We start from the raw sequence: 22073 nt of genomic DNA on the forward strand, positions 1-22073 counted from the left end.
TCTTACCCGGTGGTTCTCCTGAAGATGCTCTACAAGTTCATCATTCTCCATTTTTTTTCTCCGATGGATTCAAATCAAGCTTTCGGTGTTGATCATATCCCTTTCCTCGTTTTTAATGTTTTCTCATGCCGGTGCAATTCTTAATCTTTCACCTCTCGCTGTTCAAATGTTCCGGAGTGCTGAAGATATCTCAGAAGGCTCGTCTTGTCATTCAAGATCCGTTCAACCTATCTTGAGGCTGTTATATCATTCAAGCCTTTTTATTCAACCGGTGCATTCTCCTTTTCAAGTAATCATTTCAATGGTGTTTCTTTTGAGTGGGCCCTAACCCACAGGTCTTTTCCCAGGATCTAACTGTCAGGACCCCGATCCTAAGCCACATCGATCTAGCATGTAACACATCATATCACCTTGCGGCCTCACGCACGGTATTCCCATGGGTGCCACCTTACCTGGCCCGGGACCGTTTGCGCCTTTTGGCTCACGTATATGATAGTGTCGCTAGCATCCATATGACAGAGAACCCGGGCCAACATGGCTAGTCGTGAACCCAAAGCGGCACTAACCTATGGGGACGGGCATACATGAATCACATCGAGCATGTCGGTCAGCAGCGTGTGAATCCGGGCTGTAGCACTGGGCTAACAGGACTCCAGGAACCCGGGCTGTAGCAGGCTAGGCAGGACTTCGGATGTCACCGCATGACATTTCCCCGAAGGGACAGACACAGGAACAAAGTGAAACACATGCCGGCCAGTCAAGTGTCCTAAGCAGTAGTGCTGGGCTAGCAGGACTCCGGTGAACCGGGCTGTAGCGGACTACTATGGCTCAAGGAGGCACTAGACTACATTTCCCCATAAGAGAGGCTGCCAAGGATAAACAACTAGATTGTCGGATCCCACTCATAGCAAGCATTTCAATCATACACACAATATGCTCGATATGTGTAAATACAACATGGCATCACAACATAACTCTACGACTCAAGTATTTATTCATTAGGCTCCGAGGAGCGAGATGTTACAAACATGGGTCTCATGACCCAACAATCATAGCATACAAATCAAGGCACAAGCGAAAGCTTAACATGTCTGAGTACAGACATCTACAAATGGAAAAGGCTAAGAAGCCTGACTATCTACCAAATCCTGCCGAGGCACAAGATCGTAGCTGAGGTATCAAGCTAAACGTCGAAGTCCACGCGGAACTACTAGCGAGAATGAAGTCTCTCTCTCTGCAAAACATAAATTAAGGAAACGTGAGTACAAAGGTACTCAGCAAGACTTACATCAGAACTAGCTACATATGCATCGGTATCAACAAGGGGGGGTGGTGTAGTTTAACTGCAGCGAGCCAGCTTTGACTCAGTGGCTAACCTGAACTACGATTGCTAGCAAGTCTTTTGAGGTGGCGCACACGAGTCCACATATTCACCATTCAATACACCACTTTGGATCCACTCCCGTCTCCCTACGAGAAGGCCATCCATAGCACTCACACTTATCTTGCGAGTTTTAGAGTATCCACTTTCACTTCTCTATGAACTGTTATAGGCAACCCAGAAGTCCATTACCGCGGACACGGCTATTCGAATAGATGATGTTAACCCTGCAGGGGTGTACTTCTTCACACACGCTCTCACCACTTACTGCCGTTTACACGACATGTACTCGGCAACCTTCAAGCGGAAGCCCAACGAGGGTGTCGGCCACGGCCTACCTAAACACTCAAGTCTCTAGTCCAGGTTTATCGCCTATCCAGGTTCCATCTGCAAGGAGTCTGGCCGAGGTTTCCACATACGGCCCCGAACGATGTGTACAGGGTTCCGAGACACCAAACGGGCGCCCGACATGCCCGGCCACAGTGTATCTACCGCAACATAGCCCACCCCTAGGGTCAGAGCTACGCACGGCCGCCAACACATATCCTATAAACACCAAAAACTAGTTGCAACTCCTGGACAGAGGACAAGGGTGATCAAGAAGCCGAGAGGGTCCATTGGTTTCGGGCCCAATGCGTGGTAGTAACTGTTTCATGGATCACAAACACAGAACTCAGTTCCTAAGAACGGTTTCAATGAGACAACCCACCATGTACTCCTACATGGCCTCTCACCGCTACCTTTACCAAATCATGTTCACACACTTAGCTCACACACTGTAGGACATGTTTACACACACCTCCGGTTCATCCCCGATGAACCAGACCTGACACGACTCTATGCAATAGCAGGCATGACAAACAAGCATGAATGAGTAGGCACATCAGGGCTCAAACAACTCCTACTCATGCTAGTGGATTTCATCTATTTACTGTGGCAATGATAGGTCATGCAGAGGAAAGGGGTTCAACTACCACAACATGTAACAGTTGAATCGTTGTTGTCCTAGTGCAGTAAAAGAGAGCCGGAGCGAGAGAGTGGGATTGTATCGGAATGAACAAGGGGTTTTTTCTTGCCTGGCACTTCTGAAGATATCATTGTGTCTTCATTAGTGTCAACGATCACAGCGTCGGTACATCGTCTATCGAGAGGGGACATTTACCGGCAAACAAGGAAGAACACAATCAATGCGATGCAACAATATGATGCATGACCATGACATGGCAATATGCCATTGATTGAGCTAATGCAACTAGCAACAAGTTAAATGGAGTCCATATGGACCAAGGGTTCACATGCAAACTCCATATTTAGCATTTTAAATGCCATTATCATGTTTTCACTTATACAGTGGGTATAAGTTGGTTGAACATGCATGAAAGTAGCATAAATGGATAGATTGGATTGTTCGATGATTTTTCATATCTAAATTATTTCATTTGGAGTTACGGTTGAATTTCTATGATTTTTGGAAGTTTTGGGTATTTTCTGGAATTACCTGAATAAGAATAAATCAGAAAATGTATTACTGCGTCAGCATGAGGTCATGCTGACGTCAGCAAGTCAACAGGCGCCGTCCAGGTCAAACCTGACCTGTGGGGTCCATTGGTCAGTGACAGGGGCAGGTTAGTGACGCTGACTGGTGGGTCCGGTCAACGACCACGTCAGCAAAGTCAACTTGACATGTGGGGCCAGTCAACCACCATGTCAGCGCGGTCAAAGCTAATGTGTGGGTCCCGCTGGGTTTTAACTAACTTTAAACAGAAAATTAAACTAACCTAACTGGGTCATTAGTGGCTAATGATGAGCCATGTCATCAGTCGCCGGAGTTTCATCGGCGACGACCATTTCGCGCGGCGGAGATCGTCGGGATCTCGCTACAGCCCACGGTTTGAGGCGGGGTTTGCCTCTACGGCTTCCTGGCATTCTCGCGCATCTAGTGGTGGTAGCGGCAGCAGCTGGGATGGCCGGGGTTGACGGCGGCGAGCACTTCCACGGCGGCCGGAGTTCGGTCACCTGCGGGTTTGGCGTTGTGGTGCACGGGAGGGGAACTGATGGGTACTACGTGCTCCTGGTGAGGTGTGGAGCTCGTTGCCGTGCTCAGGAGTGAGCTGCGGTGGCTCTGGTCTCGTCTGCATCATCACCGGCGGCGAGGAGCTCACGGCTCCGGTGAAAAGGGCGGCCAGAGTGCGGGAACGAGTGCGGGGAGGAGGGGTAAAGGTGTGGGACCTCACAACGATCTCGAGGAAGGACTCAGCGGGCTCGGGGACGACCGGAAGGCGACAAATCCGTCGATGGAGTCCGGCGGCCGTGCTCGGGGAAGACGACTCGTGGCGGCGATGTCGGGCTCCCGCGGTGGCGTGGCTCGGGGTGGAAGAAAGAGGGGGTCGAGGCGGAGCCTCTGGGCTGGTCAGGGAAGCGAGGGGGAGGCGGTGGCTGCAGCTACGGCGAACGGCATCGGTGGTGCTCGGCGCGAGAGGGAGAGAGAACCAAAGGAGGGGAGGGGCACGGGAGAGGGTGAGAGGGGCCAGGGCTGCATGGCGTCGCCTGGTGCATCGAGGAGGGGCCAGGCAGGCTGGGAGGGAGGAGGTGGAGGCCTCGGGCGCGCTGGCGTCGACACGCCTCTGCCTACTGGTAGAGGTGGAAGAAGACCAAGGCGCCCCTGGTGGGCTGGCCGATTCTGCTGGGCCACCAGGTAAGTGGGCCTCAGCTAAACGCCAGGTTAGTCCTTCTCTCTCTCTTTTCCAAATTGTTTCTGTTTTCTATTTTTCTGCAATTATTTTGACTTAATTAAAATGCTAAGGGATTTCCAAAAATCATGAAACTAATCATGGCTACTGTTTAAGATATATCCAACAGTAAACGTTTTAGTTTGTGATTATTTGAGCGTTTAAAATATTATTAGCAATTAAATGCCCGAATGCAAATACTATATAATTTAATTCAAAAATCCAGAAATAGCCTATAAATATGTTCATCATTTTTGGAAGAGGTTTTTACCTTTAACAGAAATCATGAACATTTCCAAAGGGCATTCTGGGTTATTGAAAATATTTTTATTGAACCTAGTTAAATTCATTTGGTGCTAGGGTTTCAACAATCCCCATTTCAAATTTCTTTGGAATTTAAACATGATGGCATGATGAACAAGCAAAGGCAAGCAAGGGCTGAACTGGGGCTGTGACAACTCACCCCCACTAAACAAGAATCTCGTCCCGAGATTCAAGTCGTGAGGTAAGAAGACAGAGGGAACACCAATAAAGAATCTTCACGATCCGATTGCCCTTCTCGAAGATGTTGATTCATTGCATCATGTCGATCTTGACATCCTTGCTTTTGAGATCTTCATCCACGCGATGACGACGGAAAGAAGCTAAACTAGGATTGATCTTCTCGAAGATCGAGCTAAACAATATCAACTCGCGGAATGAGATGTTGAAACATCTCGAGTTGAGACACAAAACACATCGAGAGGGATGGAGTGAAACACATGACAAAGGTTCACTAGATAGGCAACAATTCCACACCTAAGAAGGTGGTGAACGGTTGTCAATGTAGTGAGGAGTTGAGTTGCCATGATACCATAACGAGACATCTTAAGGAAGGTGACTCGCAGAAGTATTCCCTTAAGTGGCAAAAAGAATTACTTTTGATACAAAGATCATTGAAATTCTTTATACCAGCCTAAAGCAATCACAAATGATCGTGTGAACGAATTCGAACGAATGGCATACCCATGCCAGAATGGATGATGTGGACTACCTTCTTGAAGACAACGCAATGGATGACTTTTTCTTATCACCGGAAATGGATGGGACCCATGACAGGACCACTGTTGAAGATGATCCTGGACAACAACTGCTGAGAAGGGTAGTCCATAGTAGGAGGACACAATGGAGGTGCAAGCTGGGAACAAAATGCAAATGTTGGGAATGATTCTAGTAACTGGGGAGAAGGTTCACCGGCAAAGGTGATTCCACCAATTGGATGGCTATCGAACAACTGAGAGAACGGAGGCACATTCCAGTTAAAGACAACATCAGAACCTAGTGCCTGAGCGTGCTCTCAAGAACTTGAGCATTTCCATACTCATCAAGGTCTTACCAACATACGTGCCGAGGATCCTGGGAACACATCTTACTACCATGATGAATAGTGATGGACAATGCGGGTGCAAAGGAAGATAACACTTTCTCATATTTCACCTTGGCGAGGCCAAGGGAAAGAAATCTGGATGATCGACCGAGAGACATTTAGCTCTCCGCTTCTAATGTTCTCCTTGATGTACTGGTTACCACGGTCATGCTTTAAAGCATCGGCATAGCCACCAAGTAGTGGTCGGACTTCGGAATACAATAAATCCATAAGGAACAACTTCCGGAGTAAATCTTATGAAATCCTTATGGGTAGGTGACCAACTTCCTCAATCAAGATACTACAATAATAGGCCTTCCGGCTAGGTGTGTTGGCCACGACATCCACGTTACCGGTTATCGAGAGACCAATATTATAGTTCTTGGAAAATGCTCCAAACATCATATCTGCCTGAGATTCAGATCTAGTTGGTGTCAGGATATTCCAGACTCATCGAGTCTAGAAAGGAAAATGAAGGTTTGCAACACAAATCGACGAGACGATGTTGCGAGATTCTCGGGGGAATGAACTATGGTAGTAAGCTCCAAAACATGAGCCGGTTCTGTTACAAGCATGTGAACACGTTGTCCTAGACAAGCATGGTCACCTGGTAGTCTTAAAATGAAACACTACCGAGTTCAGGGGGAGCCATCAATGAGGATATCGAAGTCCTTGCGTAGGTCTAACCCTTAAGAAGAAACTCCTTCTCCTTGAACAAATCAATCAGTGGCTTGGTGTGCTAAGGATACGTATAGAATGTAGATGATCAGTCCATTAGACCATAGAATACTTCGCACATGCATGACTGACTTGGGATGATTCCAGAGGAAGCAAAAACAAACTTTCTCGAATTCACGGTGGCAACTTACATCAGATGCACATGAATTAGAGGAAGTCACATCTTTCAACCGGACATATGCTTCATGATCGGGACATGAGGGCAATGCTTATAAAGTTTCCAACACTAGCTGGATGTTCAACACAATAATGGAGGAGACAAAATGCCGCTGATGGGCTCAATAGCAACTCATCGGAATTTCCATATCACTGGACTTCCACTACTATGTGAACAATGTGATAGTATTGGTAAGACCAAAGATATAATGGTGTATGCTCGAGGGACAACCGCAAGTAAGACAACATTACAAACATCATTGGTCCTGATTTGATTTGACGATAGCCCACACTCAAATCAAGGTTTGGACAAGATAATAGATCCAACAACTGTTCACAAGGACCAATTGATGGAGATATCATCTTTCTTCAACACACACACACACACACAGAAGATATCCCTTAACATGAACTAAGTCAGACAAGCTTTTATCTTCCAATTCTCCAAGTTGTTGTCTAGCTCAACCAACTAACTCAGGGATATCCAACACAGATTCTTGGAGAAGGGGTGATTTATAAAAAACCCAACTTGGTCACGAACTCAACTTAGCAGTCAGGTGACAACCAGGTAATACTTCCGAGAAGATCTTCGGAAATCACGAACCACCGATATGTTACTAAGCTCGAGAACAATCTTGCTTTTCAGAGCAGGACGATATGATCAAAAGAGCAAGGGTTTGGCAAAATCCTAACCCGTTGATTGAAGAGTGCACCAGGAAATAAGGACTAGGTAGCACTATCAACCTTAGGGTGATGATTCAATAATCCGCACACTAAGAATGATATTAATGTCCATTAACTACCAAGCGAAGGGTTGCTAGGAGTATTGATTTCACACATCACGACTCACTTGCCGGCATTCTGGTTACAATAACACGGGAACCGAGGAATGAACAATGATGGCAAGAAGTATCACTGCATCAAGAATTCATAAGAGAAGGTGCAATTCTCATGACTCTCCTGACATAAGGAGGCAACACTCCAAGGTAGAACAGAACAGAAGCTGGATTGGCATTCTGATCTGCGGAATACAACTGCTTTGACCCAATCCTAGAGATGGATGAGGTACTGGAGTTTGTTTCTCCTAGTCATTCCGGAATAGAATGGCTTGACGGACCACAAGAATAATAGGCATCGATGAGCACAAATGCACACATACTCTTGACTATCAATTGATAGAAGATGGTCGGGATACAACTGAAGAGGAACAACTCGAGGAACATATAACTTTTTGAGTTGTGGATGCATAGATAATATGTCGAACCAAGTTCGACATGTTTCTTCCGGATAACCCAAGCAGAGAGGTAGGACTGGCAGAGTCACAATTATGAATGGAGAACTCCTCAAGAGTACTCTGATTGTGATCTTTTGGTTCAAATAACTACTGCCATATTGGCTCATGGTATTGGAAGAACGATATACCACAGACCTCGAGGACTATCGCAAGGGTTACTAATATCCTAAAGGAACTAGCAACACTATCAACAAGAGGTAAAGTAGAGTGGATCTCGGGTTCAAGAACCCAGGAGTAGAATGCCTACAACTAAGTGGCATCACGGGATGCTTTCGAGAATGGTGGCCAGATTCATCACACTGGGAACACAAAACATGGATAGATTACTAGATGGTTTCATAAGACACCTAGAGTCACAATAGTAGCTCCAACATATACTCTAAGGCAACGGAGTACCTCAACTCACCGATTAGTGTGGTTAAACTGGCCCGAAGAAACATTGGGAACGGAAAGAAGGGATTTGCAAATGCATCAGACTATTTAGAAATCTGGGATGACTCGGACATCATAACGGCTGTAAATGCTCAAAATGATTTGAGACATCCTGCAAAATGGTGGCATAACCACTCAACATCACAATATCAATGTTCTGAGATCAACTGAGAACACATAGAAGTAGTAGAAACTGAACAAAGGCTTGAATTCATCAATCCTACAAGTCTATATCATAGTAACTCGTCATCCTAATAGATAGATGAGAAGGCCTAGTTCTTAATCCCCGTAGAAAGGAAGAGGATGACTCAGATCAGAAGGCCATGAGGTATAAGGAGTAAAAAGAGCCTTACGTTCCCTTCCACAAACAATTCCCTTACATAGCTAAAGCATTTCTAGACTCGACTTCGACCAGTTTGGCTTGGTAATCCTACAGGCAGTCAGGCTCTGATACCAACGCTGTCAGGACCCCGATCCTAAGCCACATCGATCTAGCATGTAACACATCATATCACCTTGTGGCCTCACGCACGGTATTCCCACGGGTGCCACCTTACCTGGCCCGGGACCGTTTGCGCCTTTTGGCTCACGTATATGATAGTGTCGCTAGCATCCATATGATAGAGAACCCGGGCCGACATGGCTAGTCGTGAACCCAAAGCGGCACTAACCTATGGGGACAGGCATACATGAATCACATCGAGCATGTCGGTCAGCAGCGTGTGAATCCGGGCTGTAGCACTGGGCTAACAGGACTCCGAGAACCCGGGCTGTAGCAGGCTAGGCAGGACTCCGGATGTCACCGCGTGACATTTCCCCGAAGGGACAGACACAGGAACGAAGTGAAACACATGCCGGCCAGTCAAGTGTCCTAAGCAGTAGTGCTGGGCTAGCAGGACTCCGGTGAACCGGGCTGTAGCGGACTACTATGGCTCAAGGAGGCACTAGACTACATTTCCCCATAAGAGAGGCTGCCAAGGATAAACAACTAGATTGTCAGATCCCACACATAGCAAGCATTTCAATCATACACACAATATGCTCGATATGTGTAAATACAACATGGCATCACAACATAACTCTATGACTCAAGTATTTATTCATTAGGCTCCGAGGAGCGAGATGTTACAAACATGGGTCTCATGACCCAACAATCATAGCATACAAATCAAGGCACAAGCGGAAGCTTAACATGTCTGAGTACAGACATCTACAAATGGAAAAGGCTAAGAAGCCTGACTATCTACCAAATCATGCCGAGGCACAAGATCGTAGCTGAGGTATCAAGCTAAACGTCGAAGTCCACGCGGAACTACTAGCGAGACTGAAGTCTCTCTCTCTCTGCAAAACATAAATTAAGCAAACGTGAGTACAAAGGTACTCAGCAAGACTTACATCAGAACTAGCTACATATGCATCGGTATCCACAAGGGGGGGGGTGTAGTTTAACTGCAGCAAGCCAGCTTTGACTCAGTGGCTAACCTGAACTACGATTGCTAGCAACTCTTTTGAGGTGGCGCACACGAGTCCACATATTCACCATTCAATACACCACTATGGATCCACTCCCACTCACACTTATCTTGCGAGTTTTAGAGTATCCACTTTCACTTGTCTATGAACTGTTATAGGCAACCCAAAAGTCCATTACCGCGGACACGACTATTCGAATAGATGATGTTAACCCTGTAGGGGTGTACTTCTTCACACACGCTCTCACCACTTACCGCCGTTTACACGACATGTACTCGGCAACCTTCAAGCGGAAGCCCAACGAGGGTGTCAGCCACGGCCTACCTAAACACTCAAGTCTCTAGTCCAGGTTTATCGCCTATCCAGGTTCCATCCGCAGGGAGTCCGGCTGAGGTTTCCACATACGGCCCAGAACGATGTGTACAGGGTTCTGAGACACCAAACGGGCGCCCGGCATGCCCAGCCATAGTGTATCTACCGCAACATAGCCCACCCCTAGGGTCAGAGCTACGCACGGCCACCAACACATATCCTATAAACACCAAAAACTAGTTGCAACTCCTGGACAGAGGACAAGGGTGATCAAGATGCCGAGAGGGTCCATTGGTTTCGGGCCCAATGCGTGGTAGTAACTGTTTCATGGATCACAAACAAAGAACTCAGTTCCTAAGAACGGTTTCAATGAGACAACCCACCATGTACTCCTACATGGCCTCTCACCGCTACCTTTACCAAATCGTGTTCACACACTTAGCTCACACACTGTAGGACATGTTTACACACCTCTGGTTCATCCCCGATGAACCAGACCTGACACGACTCTATGCAATAGCAGGCATGACAAACAAGCATGAATGAGTAGGCACATCAGGGCTCAAACAACCCCTACTCATGCTAGTGGATTTCATCTATTTACTGTGGCAATGATAGGTCATGCAGAGGAAAGGGGTTCAACTACCACAACATGTAACAGTTGAATCGTTGTTGTCCTAATGCAGTAAAAGAGAGCCGGAGCGAGAGGGTGGGATTGTATCGGAATGAACAAGGGGTTTTTGCTTGCCTGGCACTTCTGAAGATATCATTGGGTCTTCATTAGTGTCAACGATCACAGCGTCGGTACATCGTCTATCGAGAGGGGACATTTACCGGCAAACAAGGAAGAACACAATCAATGCGATGCAACAATATGATGCATGACCATGACATGGCAATATGCCGTTGATTGAGCTAATGCAACTAGCAACAAGTTAAATGGAGTCCATATGGACCAAGGGTTCACATGCAAACTCCATATTTAGCATTTTAAATGCCATTATCATGTTTTCACTTATACAGTGGGCATAAGTTGGTTGAACATGCATGAAAGTAGCATAAATGGATAGGTTGGATTTTTCTGATAATTTTTCATATATAAATTATTTCATTTGGAGTTACGGTTGAATTTCTATGATTTTTGGAAGTTTTGGGTATTTTCTGGAATTACCTGAATAAGAATAAATCCAGAAAATGTATTACTGCGTCAGCATGAGGTCATGCTGACGTCAGCAAGTCAACAGGTGCCGTCCAGGTCAAACCTGACCTATGGGGTCCACTGGTCAGTGACAGGGGCTGGTTAGTGACGCTGACTGGTGGGTCCGGTCAACGACCACGTCAGCAAAGTCAACTTGACATGTGGGGCCAGTCAACCGCCATGTCAGCGCGGTCAAAGCTGACTTGTGGGTCCCGCTGGGTTTTAACTAACTTTAAACAGAAAATTAAACTAACCTAACTGGCACAGGGGCCCACATGGCAGTGGCTCTAGAGGTGGTTTAGCCGGGTCATTAGTGGCTTATGATGAGCCATGTCATCAGTCGCCGGAGTTTCGCCGGCGACGACCATTTCGCGCGGCGGAGATCGTTGGGATCTCGCTACAGCCCACGGTTTGAGGCCGGCTTTGCTCCTATGGCTTCCTGGCATTCTCGCGCATCTAGTGGTGGTAGTGGCAGCAGCTGGGATGGCCGGGGTTGACGGCGGCGAGCACTTCCGCGGCGGCCGAAGTTCGGGCACCTGCGGGTTTGGCATTGTGGTGCACGGGAGGATAACTGATGGGTTCTACGTGCTCCTGGTGAGGTGTGGAGCATGTTGCCGTGCTCGGAAGTGAGCTGCGGTGGCTCTGGTCTCGTCTGCATCATCACCGGCGGCGAGGAGCTCATGGCTCCGGTGAAAAGGGCGGCCAGAGTGCGGGAACGAGTGCCGGGAGGAGGGGGAAAGGTGTGGGAGCTCACAATGATCTCGAGGAAGGACTCAGCAGGCTCGGGGACGACCGGAAGGCGACGAATCCGTCGATGGAGTCCGGCGGCCGTGCTCGGGGAATACGACTCATGGCGGCGATGTCGGGCTCCCGTGGTGGCGTGGCTCTGGGTGGAAGAAAGAGGGGGTCGAGGCGGAGCCTCTGGGCTGGTCAGGGAAGCGAGGGGGAGGCGGTGGCTGCATCTACGGCGAACGGCATCGGTGGTGCTCGGCGCGAGAGGGAGAGAGAACCAGAGGAGGGGAGGGGCACGGGAGAGGGTGAGAGGGGCCAGGGCTGCGTGGCGTCGCCTGGTGCATCGAGGAGGAGCCAGGCAGGCTGGGAGGGAGGAGGTGGAGGCCTCGTGCACGCTGGCGTCGACACGCCTCTGCCTACTGGCAGAGGTGGAAGAAGACCAAGGCGCCCCTGGTGGGCTGGCCGATTCTGCTGGGCCACCAGGTAAGTGGGCCTCAGGTAAACGCCAGGTTAGTCCTTCTCTCTCTCTTTTCCAAATTGTTTCTGCTTTCTATTTTTCTGCAATTATTTTGACTTAATTAAAATGCTAAGGGATTTCCAAAAATCATGAAACTAATCATGGCTACTGTTTAAGATATATCCAACAGTAAACATTTTAGTTTGTGATTATTTGAGCATTTAAAATATTATTAGCAATTAAATGCCCAAATGCAAATACTATATAATTTAATTCAAAAATCCAGGAATAGCCTATAAATATGTTCATCATTTTTGGAAGAGGTTTTTACCTTTAACAAAAATCATGAACATTTCCAAAGGGCATTCTGGGTTATTGAAAATATTTTTATTGAACCTACTTAAATTCATTTGGTGCTAGGGTTTCAACAATCCCCATTTCAAATTTCTTTGGAATTTAAACATGATGACATGATGAACAAGCAAAGGCAAGCAAGGGCTGAACTGGGGCTGTGACACTTACCTGACTCTTCTTATTTCTCCCGGAGCTTTTCAAATTCATCTCAAAGTTTGACATAAGAATGACTTATCATCAGTCAGATGTGTTTCTCCAAGATCTGTCAAATTCTTTTCATCGTTGGCTCAACCTCTCCTCTTTTATCATCCCGGAGTGTCTCAATAATTCATGGTGGTGCTTCTCGTCGCCATTCTCGGATTTTGAAGACCGAAGAAGATTTTTTCTCTCAATCTTGTTCCATTCTCTTCAAGGTTCATGGCTCTAGCTTCGTGCTATCCTCTCATAATTGTTTTGATTGTGAGAATTCTTTCACCTATCTGGAGCAATTCAAGAGTCTTCTTAGTTTTTTTATCCGGAGTCCATCAACTTAGGATTATTCATTCTCAGTTGTCAGTTATCATCCTCCTATCTTACCTGTGCTTCGTTCAAGTAATCTCTAATAAATTCATGATCCCTTCGTTCTCATGTATCTAAACTCTCTCATATATCTTCGTTCATTTGCTAATTCTTACCGGTGATTCACCCCTACTTTGTTCGTTTTCAATTCTTACGGTGGTTCATTAAAGAGTTTTTATTCCTTCGTATATCATATCTATGCATTCGTGCTTTTCAAATTCTACAGGTGGTTCATCGAAGACCTTCTCAAGTTTATGTTATATCTCTCTTAATCTTTTCTACGAGAATAAGTAATATGTCGAATCCGTTGATTGTCATCAATTTAATTGGTGAAGGATAAGCATAATGTAATTTTTATTCTTGTTTCATCGAGTTTATTCAATTCCTGTTTTTCGGAGTGGCTCATCATACTTATTCTTGGGTTCAAGTGCTCATCTTTCTTTCCCGGAGTTCCAAGCTCTAATTATCACGGAGATCCATCTAAATCATTACAAGGTTTCACCTTGTGTTTTCAACTTCTCTTTCGCTTCGTTATCTTTTGTTTACCGGAGTTCTTCATGAAGGTTCTACATAATGGTTCATCAAGGATTTATATTCCTTCTCGAAACGTTCATCAACTTTCTTTTCAGAGGAGCTCAAGCTTTCTTCATATTGTAATCCGGAGTGCATTTCTGTCTACTGTATCATTGGAGGTGGTATTATGTCATTCTTGATAATTTGAGTTCATGTTTTCATGATTCACATGTTGTCAAGATTGGGATATTTTAAATCCATCAATCTCATCATTGGAGCTATCTTGGGTTATATTTCACCTAAAGCCTTCCCTAAGGTTTGTTGCTATCTATGGTGTTTATAAATGACCCAAGTTATTCATCTATCCTCCCGGTGAAATAAGCTTCTCGTCTCCTTGTTCTTATCAGTCCAATTCTTCTTCCCGTGAGTGGCAAGTTGTCACCTCATAATTTGAGATGTATCCCATAAGACCATATCAAGTTTACCCTTTTCGTTGTGGATTTTTCCAACAACTCCGTTCGACCCTTCTCCTAAAGATGTTTTTTTCAAACTCTTCTGTGGCAGAAGTTGGCATTTTCTTCAACATTCTTTTATTTTAATTATCTATCTTCTATTTCTTTCTCCCGGAGGCATTGTGTTGCTACTCTCTTCAAACCTTCTTCTTGCTCTTGTCAAGAGCATGTTCTTTTCGTGCTTATCCATTTAACCAGAGGTGTGCCTTTTGGCTCAAGTTTTCTTCGCCTTATCAAGCTTTGCATCTCTTTTCAATCGGAGTGCTGTCTAAGATCTTTCTTACCCCTTGTTCCATTCATTCAATAGTTACGGAGGCAGTGTATTGTCATTTCATCAAGTATCTTCTCATCTTATCAAGTTCTTATTTAATTCCTTTTCTTTTTCAAATGGAGTGCTGTCCGAATCTGTTCTCCCTTGTTCCTCTTTTCTAGCGGTGTGTTTTCAATTTCGTTCATCTCCATTGCTTTCTTTTCTTCAATTGGTTTAACCTCTCAAGGTTCTTTGGTCTCACTCGTTTGTTAAAGAAGCAACTTAGGCTTACCTCTTCTCTTTCTCTTCCGTTTGCCCTCCGGTGCCATTCTAGATCTCAGGACGAGATCCTCTCATAGTGGTGGAGTGTTGTGACGCCCCGAGACCGATGTGCCAGGTGTCTTTCAGTTATTCACTGTTGTTGCCATGTCATTCGCTTGCATGTTGCATCTTGTCATGTCATCATGTGAATTGCATCATCATGTTTTCAGAACTTGCAACCGTCCGGGTTTCCCGAGTTCCGTCCGTTGTCCGTTCTGAGCCGAACCACACTTGCACGCGCCCGCGGCATGTCCGAAATAATATTTTATAAGTGGCCGGAAAATGTTCTCGGAATGGGATGAAAGTTGGCGTGTGGTCTTATTATAGTGTAGATAGACCGCCTGTCAAGTTTCATCGCATTCGGAGTTCGTTTGATAGCCCAACAGATAACTATAGCGACATTATAGTCGGTCTAACGTCGGCCGTTTTCGATCTCCGGAAACAGATGCCGGGCCCTCTCTCTCTCTTCTCCCCCTCGCAGTCTCGCCACAGCCCACCTAGTCCATCCTCCTTCCCCTCTTCGCTTCCGGAGGTGTCCGATGCGATCGCACGGTCCGAAACCCTCTCTGCTCAGTGCATCAAACCCCCCTCGCGCGCGTGTCCGAAAAACTTACCCGAACCCGACCCGAACAGTCGTCACCAACTGGTCCGGATCATCCCCAAACGTCTACAAAACGTCTCCCTTTTCTTATTTGGGCTCCCTAGCCTATTTTTTCCGACCGCCCATTTACGATCGGAGGGTTCCGTTAGCCCCTAACCTGACCCACGAGCGTATATAATGGGCAACCCTAGGAATTAGGGATCCTGTCCCATCCTTCCATCCATCCAATCCATCCCCACCACCACTCTTCTTGTTTTCAGCGCCCAACCAACCACCAAGCCGATCCTCTCGATCCCCTCCCGATCCAACCACAACCACAGTCGCCACCGCAGCCTCGCTCCCAGCCTCCCGCAAGCAGAGGCCCCACGAATCTCTCGTGCTCACCGCTCCTCCCGATCCAACGCGCCCTCTGGCGAGCTCTCGCTGGATGACTACCAGGCCAACCCTCGCCGTCCCTGTCCTCCCCCTCGCTGTCCCTCTCTCTCTCTATCCCGTTGCTAAACTCTCCCCTTCCCCTATGTTCTTCACGCAGGAGTAGCAGTAGACCGGGGCGCCACCACCGAAGCTCACAGTTGTCGAGAATTCACCGTATTTCGTCGGAGATCGCGTCCTCGTCCTGGATCCGGTCAGTTCTGCCATGCCACAGCGTGCCCTTCTCCTTCCTTCGACTTTCCTCCTTCACTCACTTCTCTTTCCCTCTCTCTGTTCTCCTTGTAGCGATGTCGCCTCCTACCTGTGCGTCGTCTGCGAGAACCGACAAGACTCGAGCGCCATGGACATCCCCACCTCTGCCCGAGCGCCTCCAGGACCCGTCTGCTCCACCGTGTCGCGGATCCGGCCACCAGGACTCTCCTGCGCCGCTGCTTCCTTCCTCCTGCTGCTCGGTCCCCTGTTTCACGAACGAGGAGTCCGTCGCCACTGCGTCCTCTGCTTCCAGCGAATCATGCAGCTCGTCCCCCCCCTTGTTGACCCGATCTGGTGCCAGCGTGGACGAGCACCAGGCCCAGCTCGCCCGTGCGAAGAACCCCCGCCTCTGACGCTTCACCTGGGCCACCTTTCTCCCCTCGCAGCTTGTCGTGGGCCGTGCGCCAGCTGGCCCACTGCTCCATCGTCCTGTGCCGAAGCCCATGGTGAGGCCCCAGCATGACCTTGTTTTTTTCTTTTCTCTCTGCTGGGCCAACCAGATCCGGCCCGTATCGTGTATTTTTTTCATAGAACGTTTTTCCTATTTTTTTCAGAGTCAGCAGTTTTTACAGAAAAACCCTCCTGTTTCAAGCATATAATAACTCATCATCTATGCACCGGATTAAAATAAGTTATATATGAAACTTGCTTGGAATTTTGTCTAGATTCATAATATCCAACTTTCATCCATGTTCAAAATGTTTAAATGATGTTTGTTTTAAATTTGCCTATTGCCATGTTAAAATGATTAAATTCATAACTAAATAACCGTAACTCGGATTTTAATGAACTTTATATGTAAATGGGGTAGAATTTTCCCTAGTTTAACATGGTGGCATCATCTTGCATGTTTAATAACTATAAAATTTGGTTTAGGGCAGAACAGCACCAAACCTAATATATGCATATGGGGATTTACCGGAATTGTTGTTCGTTACTTCCGCCTCATTTAAACTTGACTAGATAGGTAGTTTTACTTTGCCTCACCTCTTGCCATGTTTAACAACATTTAATATTGTTGAGTACCTAACCCGAGAGAGAACTAAATAATTGATGTGGTATTCCGTCAATATGCAACTCGTTGCATATTGAGCTCCACGTAATTTGTAGGATTGTTTGTGCTCTTTGCCATGCCATGCCTCTTTAATCCGGACATGCATCATACTTGGTTGTGCATCATGCCATGTTTATGTGTTGGTTGTTTACTATGTTGTTTGCTTCTTTTCCGGTGTTTCTTCTTCGGGTTGGTTCCGATAACGTCGTGTGTGTGAGGATCCGCTTGACTTCGTCCGCTCATCTTCTTCATGTGCTCGTTCTTCTTCCTTGCGGGTTTTCAGGCAAGATGATCATACCCTCGAAATCACTTCTATCTTTGCTTGCTTAGTTGCTCGCTCTTTTGCTATGCCTATGCTGCGATACCTACCACTTGCTTATCATGCCTCCCATATTGTTGAACCAAGCCTCTAACCCACCTTGTCCTAGCAAACCGTTGTTTGGCTATGTTACCGCTTTGCTCAGCCCCTCTTATAGCATTGTTAGTTGTAGGTGAAGATTGAAGTTTGTTCCTGGTTGGAACATGGAGATGTTGTTCCTTGTTGGAACATGTTTACTTGTTGGGATATCACGATATATCTTATTTAATTAATGCATCTATATACTTGGTAAAGGGTGGAAGGCTCGGCCTTATGTCTGGTGTTTTGTTCCACTCTTGCCGCCCTAGTTTCCGTCATGTCGGTGTTATGTTCCCGGATTTTGCGTTCCTTACGCGGTTGGGTTATAATGGGAACCCCTTGACAGTTCGCTTTGAATAAAACTCCTCCAGCAAGGCCCAACATTGGTTTTACCATTTGCCACCTAGCCTTTTTTCCCTTGGGTTAGGCCAGCCCAAGGGTCATCATTATTTTTAACCCCCTCAGGCCAGTGCTCCTCTGAGTGTTGGTCCAAACTAGAGCCCCTTGCAGCGCCACCTCGAGGAAACTCGAGAGCTGGTTTTAGTTGTATGGACTGCTCATCTGAGTGTGCCCTGAGAACGAGATATGTGTAGCTCCTATCAGGATTTGTCGGCACATTCGGGTGGTGTTGTTGGATTTGTTTTACCCTGTCGAAATGTCTTGTAACCGGGATTCCGAGTCTGATCGGGTCTTCCCGCTAGAAGGAATATCCTTCGTTGACCGTGAGAGCTTGTGATGGGCTAAGTTGGGACTCCCCTGCAGGGATTTGAACTTTCGAAAGTCGTGCCCGCGATTATGGGCAGATGGGAATTTGTTAACGTCCGGTTGTAGAAAACCTGAAGTTGACCTTAATTAAAATACATCAACCGCATGTGTAACCGTGATGGTCTCTTTCCGACGGAGTCCGGGAAGTGAACACGGTGTTGGAGTTATGCTTGACGTAGGTTGTTTTAGGATCACTTCTTGATCATAGTCCATCGACCGTGCTTTTGACTTCTCTTCTCGCTCTCTTCTGTGAATATGTTAGCCACCATATATGCTAGTCGCTTGCTGCAGCTCCACCTCATACCTTTACCTTACCCTTAAGCTTAAATAGTCTTGATCGCGAGGGTGTGAGATTGCTGAGTCCCCGTGACTCACAGATACTTCCAAAACCAGTTTGCAGGTGTCGTTGAATCCGTGCAGATGACGCAACCAAGCTCAGGAGGAGCTTGATGAAGATCTTGTCCTTTGTGTTGTTGCATTCTAGTTGATCAGTAGTGGAGCCTAGTTGGGGTCGATCAGGGACCTTGTCGCATTTGGGGTTCTTCTTTTATTTTGGTTCCGTAGTCGGACCTTGATTGTATTTGGATGATGTAATGCTTTATTCATGTATTGTGTGAAGTGGCGATTGTAAGCCAACTATGTATCTTTTTCCCTTATGTATTACATGGGTTGTGTGAAGATTACCTCACTTGCGACATTGCTTTCAATGCGGTTATGCCTCCAAGTCGTGCTTCGACACATGGGAGATATAGCCGCATCAAGGGCGTTACAGGATGGCCATATCCATGGGCATACAATGCCTGGAGGTGCGCGGGGACTCGAACCTCGCCATATCTCAAATAAACGGTGACTTTGATGCCAAATATCCAAAGATGGCAGCTTATCATAATGCCATATTAAAAATGTCAGCTCGGTTGGAAGGGCTTGAATTTCATCACGTCGCCCAAGAAAGTAACCAAGCGGCGGACCTCCTTGCTCGCATCGGCGCTAAGCGCGTCCCTGTCCCACCCAACATCTTCCTGGAAAAGCTTTTCAAGCCATCTGTGGTGTGGCAAGGGGAGGGCGGCAACAATAGTCTAGATCCGAATACAACTCCAAATCCCGAACACACCGATAGTATCGAGGGCTCAGCCATCGAAGTAACACCATCGGCCCATCTCATTATGGCAGTAATTGCTCCATGGACCAAACCTTTCTTGGCCTACATTAATAGGAAGGAGCTCCCCGAAGACCAGAATGAGGCTCGCCGCATTGTCCGGCGCTCGAAGGCTTACAAGGTTCATGACGGAGAGCTCTACAAGAAAAGTACCACCTGAGTACTTCAAAGATGTATCTCCAAAGAAGAGGGGCGGCAGCTTCTAGCGGAAATTCAGGCTGGTCTCAGTGGACACCACGCCGCAGCTAGGGCTCTTGTTAGCAAGGCCTTCCATACTAGGTTTTATTGGCCGACAGCCTGAGCTGATGCACATGACCTCGTCCAACGCTGCGTCGGATACCAACTATTCACCAACCAAAGCCACATGCCCCCAACTACCTTACAAGCTATCCCCATCACTTGGCCTTTCGCGGTCTGGGGACTGGATATGGTTGGACCCCTTAAAGGGGGAAGCCATAATAAAAAATATCTACTGGTTATGGTGGACAAATTCACTAAGTGGATAGAGGCTGGACCAGTCAAAATGGCTGAGTCCGGCCCGGTGATAGACTTCACATCCGGTATTGTGCACCGTTATGGTGTCCCACGCAGCATCATCACCGACAATGGCTCTAATTTCACAGTCGATGAGGTAAAAACCTGGTGTACTAATCTGGGTATTAAACTCGATTACGCCTCCGTCTACCACCCACAAACCAACGTCAAGTCGAACGAGCCAATGGTCTTATTATGAGTGGCATTACGCCCAGACTAGTGCGGTCTTTGAAATAATCAGACAAGCACTGGGTTGAGGAGCTCAACTCTGTACTCTGGGGGCTGTGGACCACGCCCAACCATACTACCAGATACACACCTTTCTTCATGGTGTATGGCGCAGAGGCCATATTACCCTGCGATATTATTCACGACTCACCTCGAGTGCGTATGTACGAAGAGAGAAGCCGACCTTGATCGGCAGGACAACCTAGATGCCCTGGAGGAGGAACACGATGTTGCAAAAGCCCGTTCAGCATTTTACCAACAGCAGGCTCGAAGATATCAAAGAAGAGAAGTACGGGCCAAGACTTACAATGTTGGCGAACTTGTTCTGCGCCTGCCGGGGAAGAAAAAGGACAAACTCAAGCCCAAATGGGAGGGGCCCTTCATAATTGATGAAGTTCTCACTGGAGGAGCATACCGTCTTTGCGATGCATCAGACAATCGCCTTGAGCCGAACCCCTGGAACACGGCCAGACTCCGAAGATTCTATGCCTAGTGCCAAACCCCTCGTTCGTCTCCTCCTCCCCTGTAGTTTCCATTATTTTTCTCTCTTTTCCGATTACTTCCTTCTTTCTCATTTTAACGCGTTGGTACGGCTAGACCGCACACCATTGACACATACATCTCTAAATATGTACGTCACTTGTACCTGGGGGCTTCTCAGACAGAAGTTCTTGTCATTCCTTGAGCATTAAGCTCCTCACATATGAGTTTTTCCATATATACCTTTTCTTTGCTACTATATGCATCGATATGACTTAAGTTTTGGCCAAGCTGGGTTGCCTGGCTCCTGTGCTTATGCCCTACATTCCCGTTTGTTCGTCTAGGGCACAAATGGAGCACCTCTGCGATTGTTACTGCTGGGTCATCCGGATGTGTACCTCAGACTGGGTGAAGCTGAAAGCTAGCGTTCTTAAGGGAATATTCGGTCGGTGAATTAAAGATGTTTTCTAAACTCACTCCATTGTTCACCCACAGAAGTTATACAAACTATGGTGCTTGCATCACAATTCGGACAGGTACATTAAATGCACGCACACCCAGGGAAAGGAACCCTTAACAGAAGTATTCTCTCTGGAAGATGTTTCTTACGATATCAATGTGATATAACATAGCTAGCCGGATACAACTTGTCTGTTCAAGAAACTATGACCCCTACGCCTAGTTTTCCAGGCATACCCCGGCCTATTCGGCCGCGACGTTATTCGGAAACACTCCGCACCTTCGGGTCCGGAGTTTGAAGCGAAATGGTCTGCCATGAAAAATGATATAAAAATCAGCTAGAGTTCCACATAATGAGGAAAGTACACAGTCATTTGGACTCGAACATTTCCTCCTCTACACCTTCCAATAGGCAGTCTAACTTACAATCTTGTTGGGAATATTTGGCAGCCACCTCTACTTGGTCATATACTAAATTAACGGGAATTTCTTCCCCATTTGACCCTAACAATCCAACCCGGGCTATGTGATTTGGATCCAGCTTGGTATATCGCGTTTTCACCATGGCCTAGGCCTCTCGCGAGCCCTCTCGGCAGGCCGATATCTTCCATAGTCGGATACGCCGCCGTGCTTGTCACATCCCTAGCTTCTGGTAATGCTCTATGCTAGCTTCATGTGTGCATCATGTCTATATTCCGAAAGTTGAAATGAGGAAATTGAAAGCCTCGGAAATCATTTTAATAAAGGGGCAAGAAACCCTAAAATTGCAATCAGTAAATCCGAAATGCCCTAGAAATAGCTCTGACAATTTTGGCAAGAGTTATAAATCAAACCAAAATTTTGGGACATTTCTAAGGAATTATTTGGGCTCTGATTTTAAATCAATATTTTATTTGAATT

The sequence above is a fragment of the Triticum dicoccoides genome, chromosome 4A (genome assembly GCF_002162155.2).
Source record: "Triticum dicoccoides isolate Atlit2015 ecotype Zavitan chromosome 4A, WEW_v2.0, whole genome shotgun sequence".
Taxonomy (NCBI): domain Eukaryota; kingdom Viridiplantae; phylum Streptophyta; class Magnoliopsida; order Poales; family Poaceae; genus Triticum; species Triticum dicoccoides.